At 51.5% G+C, this 23,801-nt stretch overlaps 1 protein-coding gene across 3 annotated transcripts in view; it reads right to left on the bottom strand.

Annotated features, from left to right (window-relative positions):
* FSTL4 (follistatin like 4) overlaps window positions 1-23,801 on the bottom strand; it is a 418,733-nt gene that overhangs the window by 94,081 nt on the left and 300,851 nt on the right. The window lies entirely within an intron of this gene.

Raw genomic sequence — 23,801 nt, 5'->3', positions numbered from 1 at the left:
ACTAAATAATGGGAAGATAAAACTGTCTTCAGTGGGAAACACTACAAAGGAATTATACTTCATAATAAGAACAGGGTACTAGCAGCAGCAGCTAACCATTACTGAGTGCCACTGGTGTGTCTGGCTCTTTGCTGTGCAGGGGACCTGTTACATCATCTACAGGGCCCAGTACAAAATGAAAATGCAGGGTCTTTGCTCAAAAAAGTACTAAGAATTTCAAGATGGAGACAACAGGGCATTAAACCAAGCACGGGGCCTTCTGAGGGCTTCCCAGATGGTGCCAGTGATAAAGAATCTGCCTGCCAATGCAAGAGACTTAAAGAGATGCAATCCTCCCTGGATTGGAGGAGGGCATGGCAACCCACTCCAGTATTCTTGCCTGGAGAATCTCATGGACAGAGGAGCCTGGAAGGCTACAGTCCTTGGGGTTGCAAAGAGTTGGACACAACTGAAATGACTTAGCACGCATGCATGGGGCCTTCCGAAGACAGAGGCCTGGATGGCTGCAGGGGTCGCCCACTCAGGTCAGCCTGGCTCTGTGCATCAACTGGCTTAATTCTCACAACAAATCCTATTACTCTCTCCACTTTACAGATGAACAAATAGAGACCCAGAGAAGTCCAGAGACTGTTGGAATGGTTTCAAAGTGGTCTGAATGGAGAAAATGCAGGTCTGAGTCATCCCTCAGCCCATGGTGAAGTCACCGAAAACCTCCCAGAACTGCAGCAGGCTGCCCCAGAATCATGCTGTGAGTGCTGATTCAGTTTCAGGAAAACAATATCATTTGTCCCATTAAATTAATGTTGTTAATTTGAAGTTTATTGGTTTTGCAGTTTGTTTTTATTTCATTTATAAATTTGTTTTAGGTTTATGGTTATAAAAGAGCTCTACACATAAGGAATGTGTACCTAGTTTTATGTTTACACATATTTAACTAACATTATACTAAACATAATTCAAGTCAACAGAGAGAAACCACAAGATTCCTGCTTTAAGTGGGGGTTGCATATTACTCCAGGAGGGAAATGCATCTCTTGTCCCCCAAGGTGGGGGCCACAGAGGGTGCTCACAGTTCCACCCCTTGTCTGGCTACAAGCAGGAGCCATGTTGGCTGGATGCAGGGACCCCAGTGGAGAGTAGGGGTGGGAGACAGGGAGGGAGTGAGAGGGAGGGGAAGGCAGGTGGTTCCTCTGAGCAGGTGCTATCTAAAGAGTCCCCAAAGGTCTGTCTGGCCCTGGTTCCTCTCCTGGCTGCTGCTCCACATCCGTTTGCCTTGGCCCAGGGAGCCCTCAGCCTATAATCTAGATTCCTGGAGAGTGGCCCTAGCGCCAAAACATGGAAGGGCCTGAAGAAACACCCAGGGGCTCAAGACTACACTTGTGTGTGTGTGTGTGTGTGTGTGTGTGTGTGTGTGTGAGAGAGAGAGAGAGAGAGAGAGAGAGAGGCAGTTATGACCTCTCAAGGGTGTGTCGTTAGCTGACCCTGAACAGGTGCTCTGGAGCTAAAGGTCACCCCCACCTCCCCACTGTGGTCTAAGCCCCCAGTCTCACAATAGGAGCACATTTACAACCAGCAGACAAGACCTTATTACTCTTGACTGGCAACTGCTCTGCCAAGATACATTTCCCGCAAAAATGCAGGTCAAAGACTTGCAAGAGAATGTTCACAGAAACATTGTGTATAACTGCCCCAAACCAGAAACAAGCCAGGTATGTCCACTATGGAACACTGCATACCAAGGCAAAGGAACAAACCTCTGCTACTGATGAAAATTAATAGATGAGTCAGTCTCACAACCACAGTTCTGAGGAAGCGGACAGACACAAAAGGGTCATATTATATGATTCCCCTAATGGAAAGTTCAAAGACAGGCAAAATGACTCTATGGTATTAGAAAGGCAGGTCAATAGTTATACTTGGGAGAAGTGAGGGCATCTGGGTGCTGGACCACAGAGCCCTCAAATAGCAGGAAGGCATGCCTACTTCACAGATGGGACCATTCTTCCCAGGGACCTTAAAGGGTTTGCATGGGCACCTCCAGGGCCGCCGCCAGCTTATCTGTGGGGACCTGGTCTCATGGGCTCTGCAAAGCACAGCTGGGCTGATACAATTAGTGTAGTGATGTTCAAAAGCACTGTGAGGTCCCACAACTGCCAGCTAAAAAGTGCCAGTCCATGGGCGGGCCAGGTACCCACACCCTGTCCAGAAGCCTGCCTCCCCTGCAGCTTGTGGATCCAACATGGCATGTGTGTTTAGAGCAAAAGGGGTCTTGTGAGACCCTATGTAACTCTTGCAGAGGCTATTGCCCTCCTTGGCTCACCACGACTTCTGCCGTGACCCAGGCACGGGCTTGACTCTTATCCCCACGCCTCCCCAGCCTGCTGGCTACACGGACAGCCTTCTCTTCTCAAGCATTCCAGGGGGCTCTGCCTCTGTCGGAACTTTCTTTCCTACATTTCATCGGGGCCATCACCAGCTTATGCTTCGTGCTCTGTCATGACTCAGATGCAGCGTAATGATGACCACCACCTCCTTTCAGTCTAAGGGAGCCAGGATCGGTTCCCCTGCCTGCCCTGGGAGGCCATCCCAGCAGAGGTGTGTCAGAAGCCCCTCAAGGAAAACCAGAGACGGGAAGAAGTTCCTAGTGGGAGATTGAGTACCAGGTGCTGGGCCCAGAGGGACATGCTGCAAGAGGGCTGCCCTCATGAGGGGACCTCTAAAAGGCCTGCACTTTCATCTTAAACACTCCAGCCACTCCCAGGTAGTTAAACAGGTGCACGTCTGTGTTTCCCACTTAGGACACCAGGGAGGGAAGGGCCCTTGGAGACCCTCTGGTCCCCTGCTCCTCCTGTGGACAAGTGACCAAGGGAGCCTCAGGTACCTAGGGTGCTAATGGCCTTGCTGGCTCTAAAATTCAGGCCCCTGGCCTCCCAGGCTGGGGTGGGGCTCCTGGGCATCACTTCTTGAAGAGGCGGCTGTATACCTGTCAAACCCTCAGGCACAGGAGTCTCTCCCCAGCCCTGGACAACCCGCTCATCCTGTGTGGCTGCAATCTGAGTGCAGCTGTGATGCGGGGTTTCTGTGTAGAAGAAGGTCAGTTTCTGTAGAGAAGTTCTCTAGAGCTGACTGTGCATTCTCTGGATTTCCAGCACCCTAGATTGTCACCAAACTTGGCTCCCAGATGCCTGGGAGGAGGTGTGGGCTGAGCCTGGGCTGGCCAGTGCACACAGATCCTGGAAAGCTCGGGGCTTCCTTGAATGGACACAAATGGAATAAGAACATGGTGACAACGAGAGTCCCAGAGCACAGGAGTGGTTGGGATGTGGAGGCGCACAGGGCACGCATCTGCAGGGGCCAAGACAGCACACACCAGCTCCCGGCCAGGGCCTCCTCTTTATGGGCTATACTGGGTTGAATAGTGTCCTCCTCAAGTTCAGGCCCATCAGAACCTCAGGATATAACCTTATCAAGAGGTAGGATCTTCGCAGATGTAATTATTTAAGGGTCCCAGGATAAAATCATCCTAAATTTAGGGTAGGCCATAAATCCAATGTCTGGTGTCATTATAGGGCTTCCCTGGTGGCTCAGACAGTCAAGAAGAGGAAAAGACACAGAGAAACAAAGAGAAGGCTATGTGAAGATGGAGGCAGGAGGCAGATGGAGGCAGAGACAGGAGCTGTGCTGCTACAAGCCATGGATCGCCGGGAGCCCAAGAAGTTGCAAGAGACAAGGAAGTGTCCTCTCCCAGTATGTTTAGGGGGAGCATGGCCCTTCCAACACCTTGATTTCAGACTTCTGGCCTCCTGAACTATGAGAGAATAAATTTACACAGTGTTGTTGTACTCTGCTATGGCAGTCCAAGGAAACTGATGCAGGGCACTCTCTTGAGTTCAGGGGGTCCTATCAACCTGCAGCGCCCTCCAGGCCTGCATTCGGCTACCTGCTTTGACCTTGACCAATCATTTCAGTGTCCTCTAGCTTCTGGAAGCCACATTACTTAAGCTGGCTGGGGTGGAAAGTGGCAGGTGGGCATGGAGAGGAAGGGCTTGAAGTCTCAAGCCATAGGCTCAGTCTAGCCCACTCACCCAGCTGCAGTTAGCTCAGAGCTCTGTACTCCAAGCCCAGGCATGAATATTCATGAGCCAAGTAACTGCAGGCATCTCAAACTCCCAGCCAGGGTCCATGCCATGAGAAAGGTACACTGTGCCAGGTTGGTGAAAATGAGGCATGAAAGTCATCTGTCACCTGCTCTGAAAATTGCTCCTGAAATGTGGCTGCACAAAGGCCCCAGCCCCAAAGGACGCAAGACACATCCCAACAGGTGGAGGCTCCCCGAGGGCAGGGACCTAGGCTGTCTGGTCTTGCAGGGCTCAGCACAGAGCCTTGAACAAACCAAGCCCTACCCAGGGCCATGGAGATGTTTAATAAGCAGCTGTCCACCGCACATTGTAAAAGCCACCCTCTTTTGAGAGCTTCCCCTACCCCCTCAGCTTCCCCGCACCACCGCATCCTGGCCATGCAGCCTGCCTCCTGTTCTGGGGACACAGTGAGCCTATTCCCACCCCCAGGTCTGTGCACAGGCTGTGTGCCTGATCTGGACTCTGGCTGGCTCCTTCTCATCCTGTAGGTGTCTTCCTTTACCTTCTCAGTGGGGCGCCTCACCCTGTAACTACCCTATCCAGAGGGGCCAGGGTAGTGTCTATATCTCTCTCCACAGCCTATAAGCTCTCAGAGGGCAGGAACCACATCTGGCTTTGCTCACCACTGAATCCCAGCCACCTGCCCAGTGCCTGGCATGTGCAACAGAGGTTAACGCTTGGTATGGGCAGAGAGGCCCGTACACTGGTTCCTTGAGTTTGGGACACACAGGGATGTTCTGATTTGGGGGAGGGGTGTCACCTGATTCCTGCCTCACCATAGCCAGGCCTCTGATGCCCTGAGCCAGCTAACTTTCCTATTTGCCTGATGTCTGTGATCTGCATTAATGGCCCTGAGGGCCACTTGAAGGTCATGATTCAGAGTCCCCCAAAAGACCCCTGCTGACTGTTGCCTGGAACCTACTTTCTAGGAAATGCTCCCAAACAGATTGGATTTAGGAGGCCAATAACAGATAATAAAAACTAATGTTCCCTGGGCACCTGCCTTGCACTTGGCTGGGTCCTGTAAACACACTACTCACTGAGCCCTCAGAACAACCCTATTATCATAAACAGGTGCTCTAGTGACTCCCATTGTACAGATAAGAAAACTGAAACTCGGGGAAATGAAGCAACCCAGCTCTTCAGGACTCCCCACCTGAGCTCCCACTAAAGGTTGCCACAGTCCTGGTCCAGGTCTCTCCTGAGATTTGAGCTGAACAACTGGAACAAGAGGCTGAAAGTGGAAGAGTATGATGGAACTGGAGAGTGAGGGAAGTGTAGGGAGGGTTGTCTTTTTCTCAAGAGTTACCAGGTCAGGGACAGCACTGGCTGGGGCTCCCAGCCGGGTACTCAGTTTTTCCGGCCATGGGTTGGGTCTCAGGGGAGCCAGTCGGAGGCAGGTGTGGCCATGGGGTTTCATCAGGACCTCTGGTCCCAGCAGCGGTCAGGAGTTCACTACATGCTGCTGCTGTGCTCAGACGCTCCGTCATGTCTGACTCTCTGCAACCCCATGGACTGTAGCCTGCCAGGCTCTTCTGTCCATGGGATTCTCCAGGCAAGAACACTGCACTGGGTAGCCAGTCCCTTCTCCAGGGGATCTTCCTGAAACCAAGGAATGAACCTGCATCTCTTAAGTCTGTCTCTTAAGTCTCCTGCATCCGCAGGTGGATTCTTTACCACTAGTGCCACCTGGGAAGCCCTTTCACACGAGTGGCTGGCAAACCTGGGTCTGGGGTTCGGGTTTGTGGCTTCGAGACTACAGGTCAGGCCAGAACCTGGTTGGCAAGGTGGAGCTGGTTGGCAAGGTCAGTGCCTAAGTTCAAGAGAAGGAGCTGAGAACAGACTTGGGTGATGAGCACAGGCTTTGCGGGGGCATCTGTTCTGTGTCCTCAGAGGCCACCCTGAGCAGGGGACACTTGAGCTGAGCCTCAAAGGATTTTAACCAGAAGACAGAAAAGGGTGGGGCCCCGGAGGGGGTTCCAAGTAGAGGAAACAGTACATGCAAAGGCCTGGCACCTTGCTATGGGGACAGATGAGCAGCTGCAGGAGCACCAAGGCACACGCTGGGCAGCATGGTGGAAATTCCTTGAATGTCTGGAGCCCGAGAGGAGTCCTGGGGTATTCTTGTGTGTTCTGGGGGGTGGGGAACCTGTGGCCAGTCGGGGGAGAAGCTGTCGGTTCTGGTTTCCTGCCAGCTCACAGTTGCACTGCTCCAATTAACATTCACAGAGTAATTGAAATATGTAATTGGAAAACTTACAATGTATTTTAATCCAATTAGCAGTAGGACTATTTTCTCCCCACAGGACTCCCCTTGTGAGAGGAGATAGAGGCACAGCAGTGGCTCCTGGGGCCGGAGTGGAGGCCTTCTCTTCCAGAAGATGCCCCCTCATGCCCCAGGTGAGGGCTGCCCCCAGGGTTCCCTGAGCAGATGCCTGGGTCATTCTGCCCATGGGTGCAGCTGCTGATTCTGCCTGGTCAGCAGGACCTGCCCTGAGCCTTGGCCTGGGCTCGGCCCCATCAAACTTGGGATTTGTCACACTCCCTCTAGTCCTCCGAGTCCCAGGACTCTGTTCTGGAAGGGTATGGACTGATCTTTTCTCACAAGGAACAAACAGCCTCTTTACCAGGAAGGTGGTTTCCTCTAAAGGCTTTCCTGGTGGCTCAGTGGTAAAGAATCTGCCTGCAGTGTAGGAGACTCGAGTTCAATCCATGGGTTGGGAAGATTCCCTGGAGAAGTGAATGGCAACCCATTCCAGTATTCTTGCCTGGAGAATCCCATGGACCGAGGAGCCTGGTATGCTACAGTCCATGGGGTCGCAGAGTCGGACAGGACTGGGCAACTAACATACACACACACCAGGAGGATGGTTTTGTCTAAACAAACACCACACTTTCACAGGCTCATCTGACATTTGCCTCTTCTCCAAGAACACAGCAGTTGACACTCATCAAGTTCTGAGAAATTATTTGGGAGCAGAGGGACATGAAATGCCTGTGGGCACAAGGTCAGCGTTCTGAGAGGGCTGAGGTGCCCCCGTCCCAGCAGATGTGCTATTTTGTCACCAGGCCACAGAGGGATCTGCTGCCTGCCTCTAAGGACTGGTCTCCAGTGACAGAGTTTGGTGGCAGTACTGAGTGTCCCTAACCATTCTCCCTCTAAAGGTGTGTTTCAGGAGCCCTTCCTGGGGCCCTTGGGCCCTGAGCCCAGTATATGGTATCTATAAGGCTCTACTGGGGCCGTGCTGAGCCTTGAGGATCCAGCTCTGGGGCTGGGCCTTGGCTGTCCAGATGGTGGACAAGAACTCAGGCCCTGACTTAGAAAGCTGTGCCCATTGGAAATGAGAAATAAAATCAAACAAAACAAGTCACCAAGATGTAACTCGTTATGAGGTCCAGATCCAGAGGGCAGTCTGCCCTCTTGCTCAAATCAATCATGTCAGACACCCAGCTTTCCTTCCCATAGAGACCCCTGGCAGCAGATCACCAGGCGAGCAAATTCTGGGAGCTGCCTGGGGGGAACTGAGAGCAGGCCCTGGACGTGTTTGGCCCGAGGGTGCAGATGGAGCTGGTAAAGGCTCGTGGAAACCTTTCTGGGGACTGTGGACAGGTGTGCTGGCTCACAGCACTGCAAGAGCAGGAGACACATGTGCGAGGTGAGGTCTGACCTGCACGGATGCGGGCAGAGGCCCTACCCTGACCTAGCCACACCCTGGGAGGGACCATCTGCACATCTGGAACTCTGCGCACACTGTAAGGAGCAAACCTCACAAGTCTGTGCCCCCAGGTCAGACTGCTGCCAATCAAAGTCTTGTGTTCTTGACTTAGAACTGAGTCATGTCACGAAAAACATGATCTTCCTATTGTTGAAGTGTGACACTCCTTGATCCTAAGACATGTGTCGCTTGGGGCAGAAGCTGGGGGAAGGATGTCAGCATCTTTGGTTTTCGTAGCTGAGAACTCTGCAGATATGAGCAGTGGCCCTCCAGTTAAGACCGTCCTTTTACCTCCTCCCCCACAAATCCTCCCAGTTTGCTCCTCATCCTCCTCCCCGGCCTGTGCAGACACAGCGCCTGGCACAGCTCTGCCCTGCACGTGGGGCTCTGCAACCACTCTGGGCCCTGACTCTGCTTTGGGCACTTGATCTTCTCCTTAAGTCCTTAGCCAACCCTTTTGGAGAAGATTTGGGCATCCAAGACCTGGATAAGGCCCCCACCTGCCAACCTCCTCCCTACTTACTGTTTTAAAATGCTTAGTAAACTAACACTGTAAAATCTGAGAGGATGGTCAGCGTCAGACACTGGAGAGACAGGTGAATTAGACACATTAGTCCCCGTTTTCCTTGAACAAATGCATTTTTTTTTTTTTTGCAGGGGCAAGGAAGGGTAAATGCTGAGGGAATGCAAACAGAGGGGAAGAATCAGGCTGGCTGGGGCCTAAGGGCTCTGTGAAAGGGCCCACTGGGGTATGAGTCCTAAGGAGCAGGCCGAGGTATTAAGACTCAATGAGGCAGGAAATAGAAGGCTTATGTGTAGGTGAGCGCACAGCAATGGGTAACCTTAGGGAGGCCTGCCAGGAAGCTCTGCAAGTGGTCAGGGCACAGCATTGGGTCAGCCCTGGGACTCTCAATGCTGCCCCCACTGTGCCCAGCAAGGTGATGGGGTTTGGGAGGTTGGCCCAGTCCCCTGTGCCCTCTTACTGTAAAAAGGCAGAGCTCGGATCGTGAGGAGACAGAGAAGGCAAGACATATTTAACAGTAACAAAAAGAGAAATGAACACACAGAGGGAAAGCATGATGAAGAGGGAACTGCTAAAACCCTGTAACAGGAATGACATTTTGCTTTTGTACAGTGCCTTGGAGAAATGAGGGGAATGGAGAAAATTCCAGAAAGTGCCAGTGCAGCTGGGACCCCTACCTTTCCTCCAAAGGCTGCCTCTGGCACCAAAGATTCTCTCTGACCTGCAGCAGAGACCTGCCCTCTCCCTTGGCTCTGACCCCTCCCCTTAGAGACACCATGGGGTAGGATCTGAACTCTCATGTGTCACCTCCACAGTTTCAAAGGAATCACATCCCACTGTCCTCCAAGTCCCAAGGGTTCAAACAGTGCCACCCCAGGGAGCCTCCCTGACCCTCAACTTCTTCTTCCAGAGAGGTCTTCGAGGCCCTAGAGCTCGGCACTGCCTGACACAGCCCAGGCTGGGATGCCCTGGTGACAGCAGCAGCAAGAGCTGGCATTTAGTTTTCTGCAGACCTCAGGATGGGCCTTTGGGTTCAGCCATGGCTAGGCATAATCTTTGCCAAGACCTGCCTTGGGGGTTCTCAGCACCCTCAGGGTTGACCACAGCCCTGAGCACTGGACCCTAGGAAGGCAGCAGGATCAGTGGCCCCATCACCAGGGCATAATTACCTTGGCTCTGCACCAAGCTCTGTTCTGGGTGTCCATGCACAGCAGAATCCTGGCCTGCCCTCACGGAGCTTGCAGTCTGGGTGTGTGTGATGTGGTCGTAACGTGAAGCAGACTGCTGAGTGACCCAGAGAATGAGGTCAAGCAGAGCTTGGAAGCCTGGATTCTGATCCCAGCTCTACTATTGACTGATTCTGCCACTTTGGGCAAATTCCTTTACCTCTCCGGGACTTACTCTCCTCTTCTATAACATGGGAAGCATACTAGGATCTGCCTCACAGACTTTCCATGAGGATTGAATATGTAAAAAGTATTTAGCATTGTGTCAGCTCATGAAATATCAACGACCTCAGATATGAAGATGAAACCACCCTAATGGCAGAAAGTGAAGAGAAATAAAGAACCTCTTGATGAAGGTGAAAGAGGAGAGTGGAAAAGCTGGCTTAAAACTCAACATTCAAAAAGTGAAGATCATGGCATCTAGTCCCATCATTTCATGGCAAATAGATGGGGAAATAATGGAAACAGTGAGACTTTATTTTCTTGGACTCCAAAATCACTGCAGATGGTGACTACAGCCATGAAATTAAAAGACGCTTGCTCCTTGGAAGAAAAGCTATGACCAACCTAGACAACATATTAAAAAGCAGAGATACCACTGTGATGACAAAGGTCCATATAGTCAAAGCTATGACTTTTTCATGTGTGGATGTGAGAGTTGGACCATAAAGAAGGCTGAGTGCTAAAGAACTGATGCTTTTGAACTGTGGTGCTGGAAAAGACTCTTGAGAGTCTCTTGGACTGGCAGGAGACCAAACCAGTCAATCCTAAAGGAAATCAACCCTGAATATTCATTGGAAGTACTGATGCTGAAGCTGAAGCTCCAATACTTTGGCTATCTGATGAGAAGAGCTAACGCACTGGAAAAGATCCTGATGCTGGGAAAGATTGAGGGCAGGAGAAGAGGGTAACAGAGGTTGAGATGGTTGGATGGCATCATCAACTCAATGGACATGAGTTTGAGCAAGCTTCAGGGATGGTGAAGGATAGGGAAGCCTGGCATGCTGCAGTCTATGGGGTTGCAAAGAGTTGGACGTGACTGAGCAGCTGAACCACAATAGCTCATGGGATTACTCAGAGAGAAGCAACAGATTCTAGGCTTTGGGAGACCATCCCAGGCCTTCAAGCTCACGTACCTAAAACACTTGGACTGAGTTTTTCCCCAAAGAGCTCTTGTTTCTATGAAGCACATTTTAGACACACATCCACCCACTACAAATTAATCACCTCTTTAGTCTTGACAAAAACTTCTTTCTCACCCACAGGCCACACAGTTCAAAAGGGTTTTTCAGCTTTTTAATTTTAAAACACATCACCTGAGAGAAGTTGTTGTGTGAGGAGAGAGAAGCATAGCCTAGGGAGGGGAGAGGGGTGGGGGCCTAACCCCTCACGGAGACCCTGCCCTCAGCTCAAGGCCACATCCTGGCAATGGGGGCCCTCCCCCACACATCCAACGCAAGCAAGGGCCAGAGGGAAGGGGTGAGGACAGTTTCTTGGTGGAGGGGGCATTTGAACTGGTCCACAGTGACTGGAAAGATCCTGATAAGCCGGCGGGCCTTCCTAGCTGCTGTGTGGAAATGATTTTGGTTCTCTTTGTTTTTACTCCAAGTGTGTGTGAGTGTCTGGAAGTTATGAGACACACTAATCACCTCGAAGCTGCTTCCAGTCCACATTCCTCCTCTGGGCTTGAGTGGAGCATTTTTAATTCCATAAAAGGAAAACCTAATCCAAAAAGTATTGATTTTAAATTTCTTTCCATCTCTTTCACTTAAAAACAAAGGTTCAACGGTGGGTGGGTTTGGACTGGTGATCCCATCTTTATATACACAAACCAAATGCTAGTGCTTCTCAGCCAGAAAGCCTTAGCTCAGAATATATCAAAGCTTTATAGAGTAACTATTTTGCAGGGGAAGGGAGTGCCGCGTCTGGAGACTTAGAGTCACTGTCTTCGTTAAATCAGCGTTGGTTTGAGTATGCTACCTGGACTCTGGCTTGTGACACTGGCAGCAGTTGGGTCATTTCCTTTTTTAAGATGCAGGCCTGGGACGCCCACCCAGTTCAGCCCTGGCCGCCGCTCCCTTCTGCCCAGAGCTTTGGCTGGCTGTTCCCTATCTGCCATTGAGGCCTGTGTGCTCTTGGTGACCTCACCCTCTGGTTCCCACTGCCCCCTACTGCGCACACCCCATGCTCTGGGACATAGCAGTGCCCTCCTGGCTGAATGAATTCTGTGCCCTCTAGCCTCCATGTCCGCTCTCACACTGTACTTCCTGCCATTTGGTTCAATCACACATTTCCTTCTGGATGCCATTTAAATGCCAAATGCCACCTCCTCCAAGGAGCCTTCCATGACTGCCATACCACAAGCACCTGCATCCCTCTCTTAGCCTCTCTTCCCTGGGAAGCAGAATAGTGCAGTGGACAAGTTGTGTGTTTAGGAGTTGGAGTTGTCTCGGTTTAATCCTAGCTCTGCTATTGCCTGAGCTTCCCGGGTGGCTCAAGTGGTAAAGAATCTGCCTGCTAATGCAGGGGATGCAGGCAGGAAATGTGGGTTCAATCCTGGGTTGGGAAGATCTCCTGGAGAGGGCATGGCAACCTGTTCCAGTATCCTTGCCTGGAGAATCACCATGGACAGAGAAACTAGTGGGCTACAGTCTGCAAAGAGCTGGACATATAGCGACTGAAAACACACTCTCTCTCTCTACCCAAGTGGTGGGACAGCTGGACAGCACTGAGGGGCCCCTGGGACTAAGGGGGCGCTGCCTCTCTGGGTCTTGACAACCTTGTTAATTGTTCCAAACACAAGTGTCAGAGTCCATCAATGGCTGCCTGCCACACCCCAGAGGTCGTGCTGTGACTTCTCCCCCACCCCTGCAGCCTGGGCTCAGGGAAGCACAGTAAGGCCTGTGAGAGGGCCTTTGGGCAAGGGAGCTCCAGGAACAGCCCCTCTCCAATGGGGCACTCACCAGGAGCAAGACGGCTCAGACACACTGGCCCGTCAACATTCTAATGGTCCCAGAAACTCCAAGGGAACATGAGACAACCAGGTGTCTCCCTTGCCCATGGGGTGAGCACAACCCCTACCACCTGGGAATCTGTGATAACAGTGAGGACCCTGGAGGCTGCCAGGTCTGGAGCCCAAGGGCCAAGCAGGACAGAGCTGGAGGTCACGTGTCTCTGCCTGGCCTGGAGGCTCGGTTCCAGCTGTCCTACCACCATCTGTCCAACTTCAGTCCTTCAGTCATGCAGACCAGGAATACAGCAGGTGCTTCGCCAGAGCTGAATGAAGGTCAATTCGTGAACCCTCTTCTAATCCCTCCTTTGAACCTTTGTCTTCCCACAAGGCAGAATACTTTCCTTCTCTCTCTGTCCATCCATCTTTTCCTTCTCTATCCCATCTCCATGCTTTCAGGCCATCGCAAGTCCATCTTCTTCCAGGAAGCCTGCTGACCCTCATGATATTTCCACAATACCTAGCACACAGCTCCTGTGGTTTAGATTTCCACATTCACGCATTGCCTTCTGCCCTGGGCCTCATTTCCCTAGATGGGTTGGGAGCTACAGAGTACAAGGCCTGGGCCATCACCTCCTCTCCCTCCTAAGTGAATGACTGGCCATGTCTCCATTCCCCAGAGTCTCTGCTGAGAAATAAGCCTTCTCAGATAGAGTTTCAGACCCCAGGATGAGTGAGGGACCACAGCGTGGCTAGACAGGTGTCCTGCAGTTGGGGTTACCTGTCTCCCAGCTCACCCAACTCCTGGGGGGTCCAGTGGTCTGTCCTGGCACAGAACTAGCCCCATGCCTGCCGTTTGCCTCCAGAGCTGCCCGAAGCCAGGCCATCAACCCTTGCCTGGAAAAATAACATGGGGGCTCCACGTGGCAGTAAGAGGTGGGGGATTTAGCTCACCTGCCACAGTCAGGCACACAGTTTATTTCCATTTTCCTTGGCAGACACTTCACTTGAGAAACAGAAACGGAGCAATGGCTTCTAAAACAAAAGGAATTTTGTCTCAATTGCATTTGTATCCAAATGGGCAAAATAAATTCCAGCGCTGTCCCAAGTGTGCCAAGAGCAGGGTCTGGGTACCAGGGGGTTGACGGCTTTCCATCCCCGAGAGAACGGCCAGGATGAAACATGAGGCCCTGGAGCAAATCTTCACAGTCAGTCTATTCATGGTGGCTCAGGTGCGGCACTGGAAGGTGTGTCCTCCAGGCGGGTGTGCCCCTCTCCCCTCCCAAAGGGTGCTCGGTGATTAATTATCACCTAGGTGGCCAGGTACTGCAGGGAGGAGAGTGAATGAGTAAGATGGAATTTTACTTCCGCACACACCGGGAAGCAAGCGAGTGAGACTATTTGCTGCTCTAAATGAACAGAACGTTTAGAGCTGCATCAGTCAGCAGGCACACTCAGCACCTGCACCCACCACTTCAACGCCAGCCAGTGCCAGACGCACACCCACAGCCGAGCTGGAGGGCAGGGTCCCAGCAAGACCATGTTGGGGTAGGCTGCCAGCTTCCTCCACGTGACCCTTTGTGACCCTCGCTCAGTTGTGTCCGACTCTTTGCAACCCCATGGACGAAGCTCCTCTGTCCAGGAGATTCTCCAGGCAAGAATACTGGAGTGGGTTGCTATTCCCTTCTCCAGGGGATCTTCCCCATCCAGAGACTGAACCTGGGTCTCCCGTATTGCAGGCGGATCCTTTACCATCTGAGCACCAGGGAAGCCCTTATGGAGGCAGGAGAGAGCCCAAATCTGAGTCTCCCTCCTTGGTCTAGTGCCTTGCTTCCTGGCAGGTCAGCAGCCCTTGGGGAGGTGGTCCCACAAGGGCAATGGGGGCCCCTCGTGGAGTCATACTTTCTGTAGGGTCTGTGGATCTTCACATGGATGACTGAAGCTCCTGAATCTTAGCTGTCCTTCACCTGTGGTCACCTCTCTGCACATGATAAATTCACCCCCAGACTCCTTTTCCTTCAGTATAACTCTGTGGGGCCCTGATGAAAGGCCAAGATGCTGGCTTGTTGGCCAGACAGCCTGTTGGCAGGCAGAAACCCAGGCCCAGCAAACCCTTGACTGCAATTTCCCACTCTGGTGCTGCAGTCTCCACATGGGACCCTCATTCTCCAGCTCCTCTCCATCCCCAGAGCCTTCTCCCACTGACTCCTGCAGCTTCTCCAAGGCCCAACCACCCACTCCAAGGCATGTAGCAATCTGATTAAATATGAAGTACACTGAAGGGAAGAGGTAAGAATACACCGGTGAGATAGAGGATACAGGAAGAGAGCTGGGCTTGCGGGGAGGATGGTGAGTTCAGTCACCACAGTGATGACCTAGGGTTCCTGGGGCGGGGCAAGGGGCTGGTGATGACCTGCAGCTGGAGACTTGGTGTCTGGAGGTGTGGGTGGGACAAAAACCTCCTGCAAGGTGGGTCATAGAGGATCTTGCTGTGATTTATGTCGGAGAGTGTTTTGCCTATGTTCTCCTCTAGGAGTTTTATAGTTTCTGGTCTGACATTTAGATCTTTAATGCATTTTGAGTTTATTTTTGTGTATGGTGTTAGAAAGTGTTCTAGTTTCATTCTTTTACAAGTGGTTGACCAGTTTTCCCAGCACCACTTGTTAAAGAGGTTGTCTTTTTTCCATTGTATATCCTTGCCTCCTTTGTCAAAGATAAGGTGTCCATAGGTTCGTGGATTTATCTCTATGACCCACCTCCCAGAATATTGGAAATAAAAGCAAAACTAAACAAACGGGACCTAATGAAACTTAAAAGCTTTTGCACTACAAAGGAAACTATAAGTAAGGTGAAAAGACAGCCCTCAGATTGGGAGAAAATAATAGCAAATGAAGAAACAGACAAAGGATTAATCTCAAAAATATACAAGCAACTCCTGCAGCTCAATTCCAGAAAAATAAATGACCCCAATCAAAAAATGGGCCAAAGAACTAAACAGACATCCAAAGAAGACATACAGATGGCTAACAAACACATGAAAAGAGAAGAAATGCAAATCAAAACCACAATGAGGTTCCATTACAGGATGGCTGCTATCCAAAAGTCTACAAGCAATAAATGCTGGAGAGGGTGTGGAGAAAAGGGAACCCTCTTACACTGTTGGTGGGAATGCAAACTAGTACAGCCGCTATGGAAAACAGTGTGGAGATTTCTTAAAAAACTGGAAATAGAACTGCCATATGACCCAGCAATCCCACTTCTGGGCATACACACTGAGGAAACCAGATCTGAAAGAGACACGTGCACCCCAATGTTCATCGCAGCACTGTTTATAATAGCCAGGACATGGAAGCAACCTAGATGCCCATCAGCAGATGAATGGATAAGGAAGCTGTGGTACATATACACCATGGAATATTACTCAGCCGTTAAAAAGAATTCATTTGAACCAGTCCTAATGAGATGGATGAAACTGGAGCCCCTTATACAGAGTGAAGTAAGCCAGAAAGATAAAGAACATTACAGCATACTAACACATATATATGGAATTTAGAAAGATGGTAACGATAACCCTATATGCAAAACGGAAAAAGAGACACAGAAATACAGAACAGACTTTTGAACTCTGTGGGAGAATGTGAGGGTGGGATATCTCAAAAGAACAGCATGTATACTATCTATGGTGAAACAGATCACCAGCCCAGGTGGGATGCATGAGACAAGTGCTCGGGCCTGGTGCACTGGGAAGACCCAGAGGAATCGGGTGGAGAGGGAGGTGGGAGGGGGGATCGGGATGGGGAATACGTGTAAATCTATGGCTGATTCATATCAATGCATGACAAAACCCACTGAAATGTTGTGAAGTAATTAGCCTCCAACTAATAAAAAAAGAAAAAAAAAAAAACAAAAAACAAAAACCTCCTGCAGAGAGAAACCTCCGTAAGTGCCTCAGGAAGGCCCTCCGCCTGCTTTTGTAAACAGAGTTTCACTGGAACGCAGCGCAGTCATTGGTCTTACGGTTGCTGTTGCGTCACAGTGTCAGAGTATTCACTACCTGGCCATCTACCGGAACCCGATAAGAGGCTGGCAGAGGAGAGGAACTCACTCACAAAGGAGGTGGGGAAGAGGTGGAAGGCAAGTGGGCATCTCTAGGGAGGGCTCAGTAGGGCCTGCAGAGGTGAAACCCGCCAAAGGCCGAGGCATGTCCCTGCTGGACGTGCCAATGGAGATCACCAGTGGCCGTCGCAGGCCTCAACTCCCTCATCTGTATGAGGGTGTGGAGGAGGTGGTGAGGGAGGTAGACTTGCTGGGGAGGGAAGAACAGGAGTGAGGAGTGGGGCCACAGAGTCAGCGGGCACAGATGACCCCTGGGTGGGATGCTTGGCTGTTTCAGGGAGGAGAGGCGGCTGCAGGCATTAGGGTGTAAACCCTTCTATAGCAGAGCCAAGCCTTGAAAACGTCTGTGAAATATGAGTCTGCTTTCCTGCCTGGGATACAACTGTCCAGTCAGCTTTACAGACTCGGCCTTATCAGGCCTTGAGTCTTCACCTGGGTCTGCAGAAGTGGGAGCTGGAGGGTAAGAGGGGAGCAGCAGACCCAGGGTCAAACCTCATGTTCCTATTTCTTTGGGGCTGGCCCTTGCTAGGGTCAACTCACCAGTCCTTTCCCGTCTCATACCCACTTTCCACACCAGAGCCCAGAACATGTCTACTCAGTCTGTTGAGTTGAGGCTGTGCCCTGCGGGCTCCATCCCTTCCTCCTGGGGCTGCGCTGGTCCCTGGGTTCTCTGCGTGACCCAAGAACTCAGCCAGCCAGGCCTGTCCCCAGTCCTCTTTCCTCTAAATGCTCCTTCCCAAGACTGTGCCTCCCTGCACCATGGGCTTTGGGGGTCTCTGTCCCACCTCCCACAGCCCAGGCCCAGTGACCCACTGCAGGAAGGGTCCATCCCTCCCCCACACCGGCCTCCTAGAGTGAGTCTTCATGATTCCTCACAGTGGTGCCACAGCTAGACCTGTGGGCCAGCCCTTGAATCAAAAAAAAAAAAAAAAAAAACCCACACCAAAAATCTAAGAGTGTGAAGCTAAGTAGCAAACTCATCATTTGAAAATCTCACGTTTCCTGATATGAGATGATTCCCATTAACCAAACACCTTCATTTTCAGAAAATCCATGTTCACAGCTTGCTCTGTAGAGCCTGCCCCCACAAGTTATGATTTATATTTTATTACAAGGTGAAAAGAGACAAAAAAAAATTCTCACAAGGAAAAAAAAAATCCCACTGACTCTTTATAGCAACTCCCAGGGCATTTGATTTAAAGGGACATTGTCATCTTTAATGTTTTCATCCAGAGGAATTAGAGAGCGCCACCATGATAATTTAGAAGCTCCTGATTTAAGGGGCAGTCTCCGTGGTCTGGCTTCACTGTATTTTCCTTTTTATGGTTCCAGAGAGTATTTTCTGAGAGATAATAATGTTGGGTGATATTTCTCCTTTGTCATGTGGAGGCCCAAAAAGAAAATTAAAATAGGTCCTTTCTAACCCCCCTCTCTGAGGCCAGGCTGTGGATCGAGGAGGACTGTCATGGGCCACCTGCAGCCACTTCATCTTCCCAAGGCCTGAGCCTGCCTTTTGGTGCCCCCCACTGTGGAGATGGGGAGGCAGGCTGCCGTCCTGGCCCTGCGGGAAGCGACTCCTGCACCAGCCACTGGCCACAAGGGCTTCTCACTACCATCTCTTTCTGCGGCCCTTTCTGCTCCTATTTCTGCCTCCATGTTCGGGTCTCCATCACCTTCCAATTTCACCAGCCAGCAGTCTTCCCTGTGTGCATCCCCTGGTTAGTCCTCAAGCTGGAGAAGCTTGATCAAGTCTCTTCCTGATTTCCTTAAGCAGCCCAAACCCTGCGGCCCGATCTGGGGGCCTGTGGCCCGATCTGGGGGCCTGTGGCAGAGACTGCTATGTGTTCACCTAACCTGCTTCCTTTCCCTCCTGTGGACACAGCTGGGCTAAGTTTCCCAGCTGCCTTTGTGGTCGGGCATGGCCATATGACTGAGTTCTGGTCAATGGAGTAGGTCAGAAGGGACGTACCTAAGTCCTAGCTGGGCTCCCCCAAATCTCCTACAAGACCTTCTACTCTTTCTATCCCTCTGTATACTGGCCAGGTACAGGGCATCCGGTTAAGGAATCTGAGGCTCTGTGAGATGGTATAATAGAGCCACACAAATGAAGATGCCTGGGTCCCTTTTTCATCATGTGGCCACAAAGCAAATCCCAGCACTGAACTGTTACATGATGAAGAAGGAAATCTGTACTGTTAAACCCCCGAGATTTGGGGGTATCTGTGCCCGCATTTAGTCTCCCTGACGAACACAAGCCCTTGATGCTCCGGTTCTCATCTCTCCCTCCAGCATCACCTTATTTGTCCGTGACAGGGATGCACTGGCCATGCAGGATGGTCTGGGGCCTTCCCATGTCTGCACTTTTTCTTGTGCCGTTCCCTCTAACTGGGCTGCTGCTGCTGCTGCTAAGTCGCTTCAGTCTTGTCCGACTCTGTGCGACCCCATAGACAGCAGCCCGCCAGGTTCTGCCATCCCTGGGATTCTCCAGGCAAGAACACTGGAGTGGGTTGACATTTCCTTCTCCAACTAACTGGGCTACCCTTCCCTATTTGCCTATGTAATGCTACCCATCCTTCTCTGAAGACTTCTGGCATCTCTTTGGAGGTGTTACACTCTCCTCAGTTTCCAGGGCATTCTGTGAGTACCCATCTCACAGACAAGGCAAACCTGTCTCTGCACATGTACTGATTGCCCACAGGACAGTGAACTCCTTGGGGGCAGGGACCACACCTCCCTCATGCCCAGAGTCGGAAGCTGTGCTGTGTGGCGGCCAGGGAGCCAGCCTGGGGGGCAGACCCTCTGATTTGAGTTTTAGCTGTACTACCACTTACTGACAATCTGGGGCCTCAATTCCTCTTCTGTAAAATAGGGATAAAAAAGAAGAGTCCACCTCCCGCAAGTTGATCCCAGGTCCATGTACCAGCTCCACTCCTCTGCTACAGTCATCGACTAAGGCTGGGGCACTTCTCTCCTCATCCCATTTCTGATACTTGTAGCCTTTCACTGACCATAGTCTCTCTGATGCTTCTCTTGTTTTTACATCCACTGGGTGATATAAACATCCAAGTAGATTACCCTACCAACCTTCCACCTTATAGCCCTCACTCCCATGACTATATCCCAAGCCTAGAGATCATCATTACAAATAACAACAGACTGAAAAAGCTTATCTTCAAGCATCCTCCTCCCTGATCGCTCCCAAATCTTTTCTGGTTCATCTTCTCTGGTATCCAGATTTCAAAAAGTCTTCAACTCTACTGGGACCCACAATCTACTGACTAACCATCTACTTTGCCACCAACCCCCTTATGATGTCACTTCCTTCTCACCCAGCTTCAGCTCCATGGAATTTGCATCTCTGGAATCATACATTGCACACACCCTCAATTCCCTGCTCCCTCAGCACTCCATCAGCCTTGATTAGTCCTGTCTGTTGCTCTGTGCTTGCATCTGAGTAGCTGAACATGGCTGAGGACAGCTCACCACCCTGCTGACCTGGGTCCCTTTGAGTTCATGACTCTGTGCTTCATGTGAGCCCTTCATGCTGCCTGGTGACCACCTCACCTTCTCTCCAACTGTCCACCTTCCCATTTTCCTAACAGATTGTTCCAGACTTTCTCTCTCCTCAAGCTTCCACATCTCCTCTTCTATCCTCAGTCTCAGCCATGACCTTGCTTCCTGACTCACAGGGAAAATAGATGTCTACACGGGTTATTGCCATATCTTTCCACCTACCTGCACCTGTGCTCACCCAGCAGGCTCCTCTCCTGTTGGTACGGGTCTACCAGCCTCGCCCTAGGACAGCCCCATCACCCCAGCACTAGACTCTACCTGCCCTCACCTGCTCAGAGAAGTTTCTCTGTTCCTCACAACAAAACTCCTTGGACGAACTCTTTATACCTTGTTTCTCCAGTTCCTCTCTTCCCACTCACTTTTGCCCTCTGGCCCTGCCATCCAGTGAGAACTGCTCCTCCAGGTCACTAAAGACCCCAGAACTCAGGGTCCAGTTCTCTCTCCTCTGTCTTCATCTGAATCTCCCAGTTGCATCCGCACCACTCACCACTTCTGGCATACTCTTCTGTTGGCTTCCAGGACATTGTGCTTGTCTGGTTCCCCTCCCATCTCTCTGGCTTCTTCCCCTCACCCTCTTTTGCCAGCTCCCCCACCCCCACCTCCTGACCTCTTCACACTGAAGACTCAGTCTTGGATGCTCTTCTCCATCGACACTCACCCCCTCAGTGATCTCATCCAGCCTCAGTGCTTCAAACACTGCCAGTAAGCTAAGGACTGGCACGTTCCATCTCAGGGCTGGACCTTTCCCTAACTCAGTCTTGTATGCCCAGCTGCCTGTTAGCATTGCTACTTGGACATCTGATAGGCACCTCAAACTCCATATGCCCAAAGTAACAGCGATCGTCCCTCCCAAACCTACTCCACCCACAGCCTCCTTCATCACAGGAAATGGCAACTCCATCCTTCTGGTCCTCATGCCAAAACCTCCGGGTCACTCTGGACTCACCTCTTTTCTTGTAACCACACCCAGTCCATCAGCAAATCTCCTTGGTGTTACCCTTCAAAACACATCCATAACTGACCACTTTTCACCACCTGTCACGTTGGCCTTCACCACCATTATCTCTCTCCCGGATTACTGTAATGGCCTCCTGTCTTGGCTGCTTGCTTCCACCCTTGGCCTGCAACAGTCTATTCTTACAACAGCAGCTAGAGTGATTCCTTTAGAATATAAAGCCAGATTAGGTCACTCCTCAACTTGAAACCCTCCAAAGACTTGATGTGTCACCCAGTGTAAAAACAAGTCCTCACACTAGCATCCAGGGCCCTGCAGGACCTCTGACCTCACGCCCTCCACCCCACGCCCCTCCAGCCAGCAGACCTATGCTCACCCAAGGGCCTGGGATGTGTCTTCTCAGGTGACCTTGTGGCTCAGGGCCCATCCCTCCAACACCGGCTCACACAGCCCCTGCTTAGTGAGGCCTTCCCTGGCCTACGGTGTTTAACTTCTGCCGCCCGCCTGCTGCTGCCTGCCCCCGCCCTGTCCTCCCTGGTCCTCTGTGTTGATCTCAAAATCACGTCTCTTCTTCTAATCTATATTTCTGTTATTGTTTATCTCTGTCTCCTCACTGGGATGCAAGTTCCATGAGACTGAGACTCTGCTCTGTTTTGAAACCTGGTGAATACCCTGCCCTAGGACAGCGCTGCCAGGAGATGTCTGTTGTGTCAGTGACCGCACCCTGCTTCTGAGGTTAAGTGCTTTTCACCTGCAGACCAACCTCGAGGGGTTGGGGGTTCTGCAAGGGCACCTGTGAGGCCACGTGGGTAGGACGCCCTGGCCTATCTCCACTGCATCAGGAGGCCCTCTAGAATCAGTAATTGCAATTCTGATGCAAACTGTCTTGGAGAAAGGCTCTCTACAGGAGCCAAGAGGACCGTTTTTCATGGCAAAGGGCATCACTCGAAACTGTCTTGCACTAATGTGTCCTGACTCACGTGTGAGATCACAAAGCATTTTGTAAGCATGTACTAATTGATTTGTTCAACATCCCTGCCAGAGAGAGGAGGAAATCAGTACCCTGATTAAAGAAAGAAGACTCAGTTCATGATGGAATCAGGCACGAGGATGGAGTGTGGGGAGTCCTGGGGTGCCAGACATGGAGAGGAAATGCCCACCTGTCCTCAAGCCGAGGCTTAAACGTGGTCACAAGTGGGCTCATCACAGAGGTACTGGGGGGGGGGTGCTGTAGTTGCAGTGCCTTCTGGGTTCCCAGCTGGGGGACCACGGGCAAGTTCCTTAATCTTCCAGAGCCTCGATTTCCTCAACTCTAAAATGGGCATAAATGGTATCCTTTTCATCAAGATTGCTGTCACTAGGTAACATAGTACAAAACTGGTTAACACCCAACAAATGTGACCAGTGGTAACAAATGCCACAGCCCCTGCTGCCTGCCTCCCCTGTGTGCCTACTGTGTGCCTGACTGGCCCCAGCTCCCTGTCACTCACGGCCACAGAAGCCCCAGGCTGGACACAGGAGCCTCAGGAAGAGCTCGCCAGAGGGGTCCTGGCCACCTGGGAGGAGGGCCCTGCAGCCCCACTGTGGTCCTTCACAGACTCTGGGTCGGGCAGACTCTAGAAGCAGGGGACTTCTGGTGGAGCGGCCTGTGTGAGCCAGGATGCTGCGGGGTGGGAGTGCGTGGGCTTGGGCCAGCCATGTCCACTTCTCTGGATACACCGCCCCCCCGCCCCGAATCCCTGGTACCCATGAGGCCAACACCTGACAAATGTGAGGTACTACAGGGACTCCACTAAAACACTCTGGGCATCACAGCATCTGGAATTCCTTGAGCGGCAGTGCAGCTGAGCTCGGATTCTGAGGCTAGACTCCTGGGTTCAAGTCCTGACCCTCAATCCCAGCTCTGAAATGCAACAAGTTGCTCCAGCACTCCATGCTTCTGGGCTTTTTCTACAGAAAGGGGCTAATAATGGTTCCTCCCTCGCAGCTTGCTGCAAGGATTAATGGATTCACTTACAACTGTACCATGGCACGTGCTAAGTGCTCAATAAGCATTGGCTCTTAATCCTGTTATTATTTTCCGAGATTGATTATACGGCTTCAGAAACAAGCTCTGTGACACATGCTGGGCGCTGAAGCTGCTCTGCACCAGCACCCTGGGGTGTCTGTAGCATGTGTTGGGTGCTGGGTCAGCCCCCCACAGCAGACACCCCATCGTGGGAAGGCTCCCGCATGTGGGCCCAAACCATTCCCTCAGCCAGCAACTTGAGGACAGGGTGACACAGTCAGGCCTGCAGTCACCACTGTGTTCCCAGGGCCCAGCCAGCCACTTGCTAAGCATGAGTGGAAACCGGAGAGCAAATATTCACCTGTTGTTCCACTTGGAAGCATTTCCCTAAACTTGTGTTTACTTAGAGCTTCCTAACCTGATGGTTTTGTGACTTCAAAGACCACAGCCGTCACATGTCAAGTTTCCTCCAGTAAACTGAGCCACACTGCTGAGCCATCTGACACCCGCCGGGGGTGTCTCGGTTCACTCTGGGAGCTTACTGTCCTCTGCAAGGACCACAGGGACAGCTGCTGGTCAGGCCACTCACCCTGGA

Source organism: Cervus canadensis, chromosome 4, assembly GCF_019320065.1.
Source record: "Cervus canadensis isolate Bull #8, Minnesota chromosome 4, ASM1932006v1, whole genome shotgun sequence".
Classification (NCBI taxonomy): domain Eukaryota; kingdom Metazoa; phylum Chordata; class Mammalia; order Artiodactyla; family Cervidae; genus Cervus; species Cervus canadensis.
This window is presented reverse-complemented; position numbering and strand designations above follow the sequence as displayed.